Here is a 7,500-nt window from a genome sequence, read left to right on the forward strand (position 1 = left end):
GAATAAACCATGTGAAAATGTGTCGTTACGCATAAAGCTATTGATGTGGTGATGCTTCAATCATATGAGTTCATGCTCATGTTTATGGTGGAAAATGTTCCTCTTTTAAAAATGGATATTTAATTTTATTTTAGCACTCGAAATACTTGTATTTTTTAAAAGCAAATACTTCACTACTTTAAAGGCAGACTAGGTAGCTTTTCAGATCTGTGTGTGTACACCCCCCCTTGACATCTCACTGTGATCTCTCTCTCTCTCTCTCTCTCTCTCTCTCTCTCTCTCTCTCTCTCTCTCTCTCTCTCTCTCTGAGCGCATGCGTGAGCGTGGGTGAGCGTGTGGAGTGAGTGGTAAAAAGAGTCTAAGTGAGTTTTCTATCTTTTTTTTTGTTCCTTTTTTTGATTGTTTATTTTATGTGATTTTTTAGTTTGTTACTAGCTGGTGTTTTTCACGGTTGTTTAAAAGTAGCGGGGCTCACAACCAGCAGGGCATTATGCCCGTGGTTAGTGGCCATGAAGAATTTGAGAGGCTGACACGCCGACATGCTATCAAAGTCATGGTCAATGTCGGCGTGTCGGTGGAGGAGGTTAGTCTAGCTGTTGGACAGGTTGTAGGTTGTGAAAGTGTGAAATCTGCCTCTCGCATGAATGGCGGTGTTGTTATATTCGTGGACGATGTAGCTAAAGTGGGAGAAGTTGTGGAGAATGGGATTGTTGTCCGCGATACATTCACACCTGTTCTTCCACTGGTGAATCCAGCTAAAAAGATCGTAATTTCAAACGCTCCCCCTTTCATTAAAAATGAGGATCTGGCCAAAGAATTGTCACGCTATGGGAAGTTAATCACCCCAGTTCAAATGGTCTTATTGGGTTGCAAATCGCCACAGTTAAAACATGTTGTGAGTCATAGAAGGCAGGCTTACATGATCTTGAAAGAAAACAATGATTTGAATTTGACATTTAGTTTCAAAGTCGGTGGTTTTAACTACACAGTGTTTGCAACCTCTGATAATATGAAATGCTTTGGTTGTGGAGTTGAAGGGCATTTAATTCGCTCTTGTCCTACTCCTAAAGGGGTCGGCTCTGGTGCGCCACCGCCGGCTGCTGAGAGCAGTGGAGAGGCCGTCGCTGGCACGTCTGGCGCGGAGAGCGCGCATGACGCTCCGCAGGCTGAGCCAGGTTTACAGTGCGCACCGCAGTCTCAGGCAAACGCACAAAACGCATCGCAGTCTGAGTCAGACTCACAGAATACAGCGCAGGCTGATCCTTTCTTGCTCGGTGCGCAGACAGCAGAGACAGTACCCGAAACAGAGACAGTAGTGCAGGAGGAGCAGAGGGTGCAAAGTGGTCACGCTCAGAATGGAAATACAATTGTTAATGAAAATAATGCAAAGGCACAGACCAGTGAGAAATCATTGAAAAAAGACAAAAAGATAAACAAAAATGGGGAGAAAGAAAAAAGCAAGCAGTGTCATGATGACAATGTGGTTAAAGGGACAGCTGCAGGAGCAGGAACAAAAGCTGTCCAAAATATGGTTTTTGGCCCCCCTGCTTCTTCAGTTCCCGAAAAAATGGACATTTTTGAGGATTTAGGTCTATCAAATAAGCCCAATAAAAGGAAATCAAATGATAAGGAACAGAGTGGAGGCAAGGTTAAGAGCAAGAAAGCACTGGATAATTTGTCAGATGATTTGTCAGAGCTTGAAGAGGATTGTGAGTGGACACCTTCACAGGAGGCTGAAATGGTGTCCTATCCTCTTGAGAGAATTAGGAAATTTCTGTCAGACACTAAAGGGCAAAGGGGAGTTAAAATTGAAGATTTCTACCCTGATCTGAAAGGTTTTGTCAGGTCTGTAACGCTGCTTTTAAAGCAGGAAGGGTCTTTTACTGGCCCAGAAGTCCATAGGCTTAAGAAAATGGTGACTAAAGTTAGGGCTACTTTTATAGATGATTATGATTAAGACAGGTGTGTTTTTCCACACATTGTGTATGTGTGTGGTTTTTGTTTTGTCAATTTTTCTATTTTTGATGGGGGACTTTAAAGTAGGTTCTTTAAACATTAATGGAGCAAGAAGTGACGTGAAAAGGGCTTCTCTTTTTAAGCTGATAGAGCTAAAAAACGTTGATGTTGTTTTGATTCAAGAAACACATAGTGACAGTAACAATGAAAATGATTGGAAAAAAGAATGGCCTGGAGAGGTTATTTTGAGTCACAATCTGTCTAATAGGGGTGGTGTTGGAGTGCTTTTTTCAAAGGGCTTTAGTCCCCATTCTTTTGAGGTGGAAGAAGTAATGTGTGGTTATATTTTAAAAGTGAAAGTTCAATATGAAAAGGTGACCATGATTTTTGTTAATGTTTACGCTCCAGTTTTGGCCATTGAAAGAATGACATTTTTGGACATTTTGAGTAATGTTATTCAGAGTTGCACCAATGATTTTTTGTTTTTGGCCGGGGACTTTAATTGCACTGAATTGGCAATTGACAGAAATCACTTAGAGCCTCATCCTGCTTCGTCTGTTAGACTTAAGCGTCTAATGGAAACTCATGAGTTGAAAGATGTGTGGAGAGGTTTTCATAGAAATGATAGGCAATACACATGGAGTCATGCGAAGGACAATGTTTTGTCTTTGGCTAGGCTCGATCGTTTTTATTGTTTTGAACAACATTTTGGTATCTTTAAAGACTGTAGAATTTTTCCTGTGGGTTTCTCTGATCATTGTTTTGTTCAGTGTTCTTGTTACATCCAGAATGTTAAGGTTCACAGTGCTTATTGGCACTTTAACACTGGTCTCTTACAGGATAACTCCTTTAAGGAGGCTTTTGAATTTTTATGGGCCTTACATAGGGAGAATAAATTAAATTATTCTTCTGTGCAGCAATGGTGGGACAATGGTAAGGCCCAGATAAAACAATTTTGTCAGCAGTATACGCGCAATGTCACCAAGTACATTACCAGGTCTCTTCAGGACCTAGAGATTGAAGTGGTAGAATTACAGAATATTGTGAATTCTACTGGTAATCAGGAGCATGTTGAAGCTCTGAAATCTAAAAAATCTGCGTTAGCTAACCTGTTGGGCTTCACAGCACAGGGAGCTCTGGTTCGTTCCAGGTTCATGAATGCATCTCATATGGATGCCCCTTCACAGTTTTTCTTTGGATTGGAGCGAAAAAATGGTCAAAAAAAGGTCATTCACTCCTTAAGGTCTGAAAATGGATGTACGATCACTGGAACCTCCGAGATTCGAAGATTTGCCACCTCCTTCTACAAAGAGCTGTTCAGAGAGGAGTATGTGGAGGATGAAGAGCTGGCTGAATCTTTTTTTGAGGGACTTCCTCAGGTGGGCGATCATGACAATGCTGTATTGAACAGAGAACTGTCGCTAAATGAACTGTATACTGCCCTCATGAGCCTTGGAAATGGCAAAGCGCCAGGCATTGATGGACTACCTGTTGACTTTTATAAATCTTTCTGGCCAGTGATTGGTGAAGATTTGCTGGAAGTGTTTCAGGACAGTTTGGGCAAAGGACAGTTACCGCTGAGCTGCAGGAGAGCAGTTATTACCCTGCTCCCAAAAAAGGGGGATCTACAAGAACTAAAAAACTGGAGACCGGTCTCTTTGCTGTGTGGGGACTATAAGATCTTTTCCAAGGCTTTAGCCTCTAGACTGAGAGAGGTGATGAGCGAGGTCATTCATGTTGATCAGACTTACTGTGTGCCTGGCAGGTTAATAAGTGACAATATCACTTTAATTAGGCATGTTTTGGACATCTCTAGCTCATTTGGTTTGGATACTGGTCTTATTTCCATAGACCAACTTAAGGCGTTTGACAGAGTTGAACTAAAGTATCTGTGGCAGACCCTAGGTGCTTTTGGTTTCAACCCTGGATTTATCGCCAAGATTAAGGTTTTGTATGGTGACATTGCGAGTATACTAAAAATTAATGGTGGCTTGGCTGCGCCTTTTGAGGTAAAGCGGGGCGTACGGCAAGGTTGCTCACTTTCAGGGATGCTGTATTCTCTCGCCATAGAACCAATGCTTCACAAACTGAGGAAAGAACTTTCAGGTGTTTTTTTCCCTGGTTGTCTTTCACCAGTTAAAATGTCTGCATATGCTGACGATGTAATTGTCACATTAAACAAGCAGAGTGACATTGATTGTTTAGAGAAGAATATACATCTTTTCAATAAGCTTTCCTCAGCAAAAGTTAACTGGAACAAAAGTGAGGCTGTAATGGTGGGAGAAGTCAATTTAAGACTACCAGAAGGGTTAACATGGAGAAAAGGAGGCATCAAATATTTAGGTGTTTTTTTGGGTGAAGACTCCACGCTAAATAAGAACTGGGAGAATGTTATAGAAAAAATAGAAGGTAGGCTCAAAAGGTGGAAATGGCTTTTGCCAAGCATGTCATACAGAGGTAGGACACTTATAATTAATAATCTGGTGTCCTCCTCTTTGTGGCATAGGTTAAGTTGTGTGGACCCCCCTCCAAAATTGCTTTCGAAAATTCAGGCTTTACTAGTTGATTTTTTTTGGGATAAACTGCACTGGATTCCACAGGCTGTTCTTTTCCTGCCAAAGGAAGAGGGAGGACAAGGGCTAATACATTTGCCTAGTAGAGGTGCTGCTTTCCGCCTGCAGTTTGTTCAGAGACTGTTGTATGGACCTGAAGACTTGGTATGGAGACCACTTGCCCATGTTATTCTTCAACGTTTCAATGGTCTGGGACTGAATGACTCACTATTTCTAATGGATTTTAAAACTATGATCTTCAAGAGCTTGCCAATTTTCTACCGTGGAATCTTCACCATATGGAGGTTGCTGGTGAAGGAGAGGCTGGGGGAAGATAATTCTCTGTTCTGGCTGTTACAGGAACCTGTGGTGCATGGAGAGCGTTTAGGCACCCCCTGCTGGGCAGGTTCAGCAGTTGCGGAAGTGTTTCGTAGGGCTGGGATCTTAACCTTGGGTTCTGTGGTGAATATCGCTGGATCTAAGTTGGACGATGCGGCTGCTCTAGCATCTGAGCTGGGAGTGAGGTCTGTGAGGAACATTAATAAAATGCTTGAACACTGGAAACACTGTCTAACCGGTCATGAAAGCCTAATGCTGGAAGGATATGGCAAGGGTCTGTTCAGGCCTCACAGAGATGATTCCTTTCCATGTCTTGGTATCTGCCCAGACTTTGGCAACTGTGCTGGGGTTTTCATTGATGACAAAAGCTATATTTGTTTAGATTTGTCTGAGGCAAAAGGTAAAGCACTGTATGAAATGATGGTCAAATGTTTAAATAAGGAAAGATTGCAAAATAGGGTCGATACACCTTGGAGGGGTCTTCTGCACTTGGGGGAAGATGTCAAACCTGAGTGGAGGAGTGTTTACAAGCCACCATTAACAAAAAAAGTAGCTGACTTACAGTGGAGAGTTTTACATGGGATAGTTGCTGTCAATGCTTTTATTTCTGTTTTGAATCAGGATGTTACTGACATATGTCCGTTTTGTCCTTTCAGAGAGACTGTGTTCCACTGTTTTTTGGAGTGTAAACGCCTGGTGCCTTTGTTCTTGTTGCTGGAGAGGTTGTTTTGTAGGGTGGGAGAGGTGTTTTCTAAGCATATGTTCATCCTGGGTTTCAAGTATAGATTGATTACAAAACAGAAATCTCAGCTTTTGAATTTTATTTTAGGACAGGCAAAGATGGCCATCTACGTTAGTAGAAAGAGGAAGATTGATGACGCAGTGGTTGTTGATGTAGAGTTGCTGTTTAATAGGATGGTGAAAGCGAGAATAATGATTGACTTTAAGTTTTATAAGGCAATGAAGGATTTTGACCAATTCAGTATGATTTGGACCTATGATGATGTGTTGTGTTCTGTAATAGAGGATCAACTTATTTTCTCATTGGAAATGATGTGACGTTTTGTTTTTTTATTTTCTAGAACTTCTGTGTTCTGTTTCTTTGCAAAATGATTGTTAAGTCAAGCTTTTGTTAAATAAAGTTTTGGTTAAAAATCAAAATCTCTCTCTCTCTCTCTCTCTCTCTCTCTCTCTCTCTCTCTCTCTCTCTCTCTCTCTCTCTCTCTCTCTCTCTCTCTCTCTCTCTCTCTCTCTCTCTCTCTCTCTCTCTCTCTCTCTCTCTCTCTCTCTCTACAAATGAGCTTAATCGGCAATAAAACACAGGTTTGGCAGGTTTACGTTACAAAAATGGAACAAAACAATATATACTTTTTTCAATATCTTTGTTAATCTATGTTTTTTAAATAATCTAAAAAGTAATTTAACTCATCTAAATCTTAACTATGGTCTTTTGACAAAAATCACATTGCAATGCTTTGTATAATGTAGGGCTTAATTTGTTAATCTATGTTTTTTTTATGTATACTCTAATCTAAATCTAAGTACCTTAACTAAAGTTTTTAATTAATTACATTGTAGTAAAAAGTGCAATAGTTGCCTCTGAGATGTAGAGTATAACAATATTTCCCATTCCAGACAGCTTTGACCAAAGTTGCTAATTATCATGTGAATGCTGCAGTGTCTCTCCACAGCACAGCCATTCACAACCAATGACTTTCCTTCTCAGTTTGGCCAATCAGGTTATCTAATTTTTTAAATCTTAACTGCCATCCACTGCAGCCAGATGAAAATCAGTTGACTTGACTGGCTGACTGACTCAACATACTTGAATTAAGGTAAGCTTCAAGCCTACATGACGTATTTATAAATTGTTAGTAGGATACATTATATTGTATTGCACTAGTATCACAAGAGCATAATATTATATGCCATGGATTACTGTAGCAGGAAACCTGGAACACTTTATGTCGTAATTGTGAAATGTGTTTGTTTTTGCAAACTAACTGAATTTGCATTTATCAATTACATGTCTGCAGAGTTGTCAGAAAGAAACAATCCTCTGTTACATTAAGTTTACAGTTTCCCCTTTGTTATCTTTGAGTTAATACATACAAGGAGAGAAGGCCTTTATGCTTTTATAGTCCAACTAACTTTGTGAATCTTTCTGTTTGCAGGAGGCGGTGAGACGTCTACACAACTCTGAAAATAATGCCATGAGACTTGATCCAAAAGAAAGGTACGTTTTTTTTTTGTTGTATCACTGTGTAATTTACCCCAGCTAAGTAATAACAACACATAACATTTATATAGCGATTTTCTTAGTACCCAAAGTTGCTTTACAACAAAACAACAACTTTATTAGGAGATAAATACTAAAAGGAACCAGTAAGCTAAGGCAGAAACAGAGGTTTGAATTAGGGGGGAGGGGAAGGTGGGGTTTGATTGCAGGCTTTGAATAGGGTGGGGTGGAGGTGTGAGCTTCGAATGGAGGGGGTTGGAGTCTGGAACTGGCTTAGACTTTTACAGGGGCCAGTTAAAAATTGCAGTCACATGTAGGTTCTCTTTTAGAGCAGTGTAGATGTGGAATTGTGTTGTTTGTGTAGATAAACAACTAAATAGATCCTAATTGTGTTTTCCTTGTATTTCAGCGGCT

General features: G+C 40.4%; 1 protein-coding gene across 1 annotated transcript in view; it reads right to left on the reverse strand.

Moving 5' to 3' along the window:
- Positions 1–4,530: 4,530 nt before the first annotated feature.
- triap1 (TP53 regulated inhibitor of apoptosis 1) overlaps positions 4,531–7,500 on the reverse strand; it is a 311,612-nt gene continuing 308,642 nt past the window's right edge. Inside the window, exon 2 of the transcript XR_014601370.1 lies at positions 4,531–4,543. The gene's annotated coding sequence lies outside the window, so the exon portion shown is untranslated. The remainder of the gene's footprint in view (positions 4,544–7,500) is intronic.

The sequence above is a fragment of the Gymnoscopelus microlampas genome (genome assembly GCF_963454915.1).
Source record: "Gymnoscopelus microlampas genome assembly, chromosome: 8".
Lineage (NCBI taxonomy): Eukaryota > Metazoa > Chordata > Actinopteri > Myctophiformes > Myctophidae > Gymnoscopelus > Gymnoscopelus microlampas.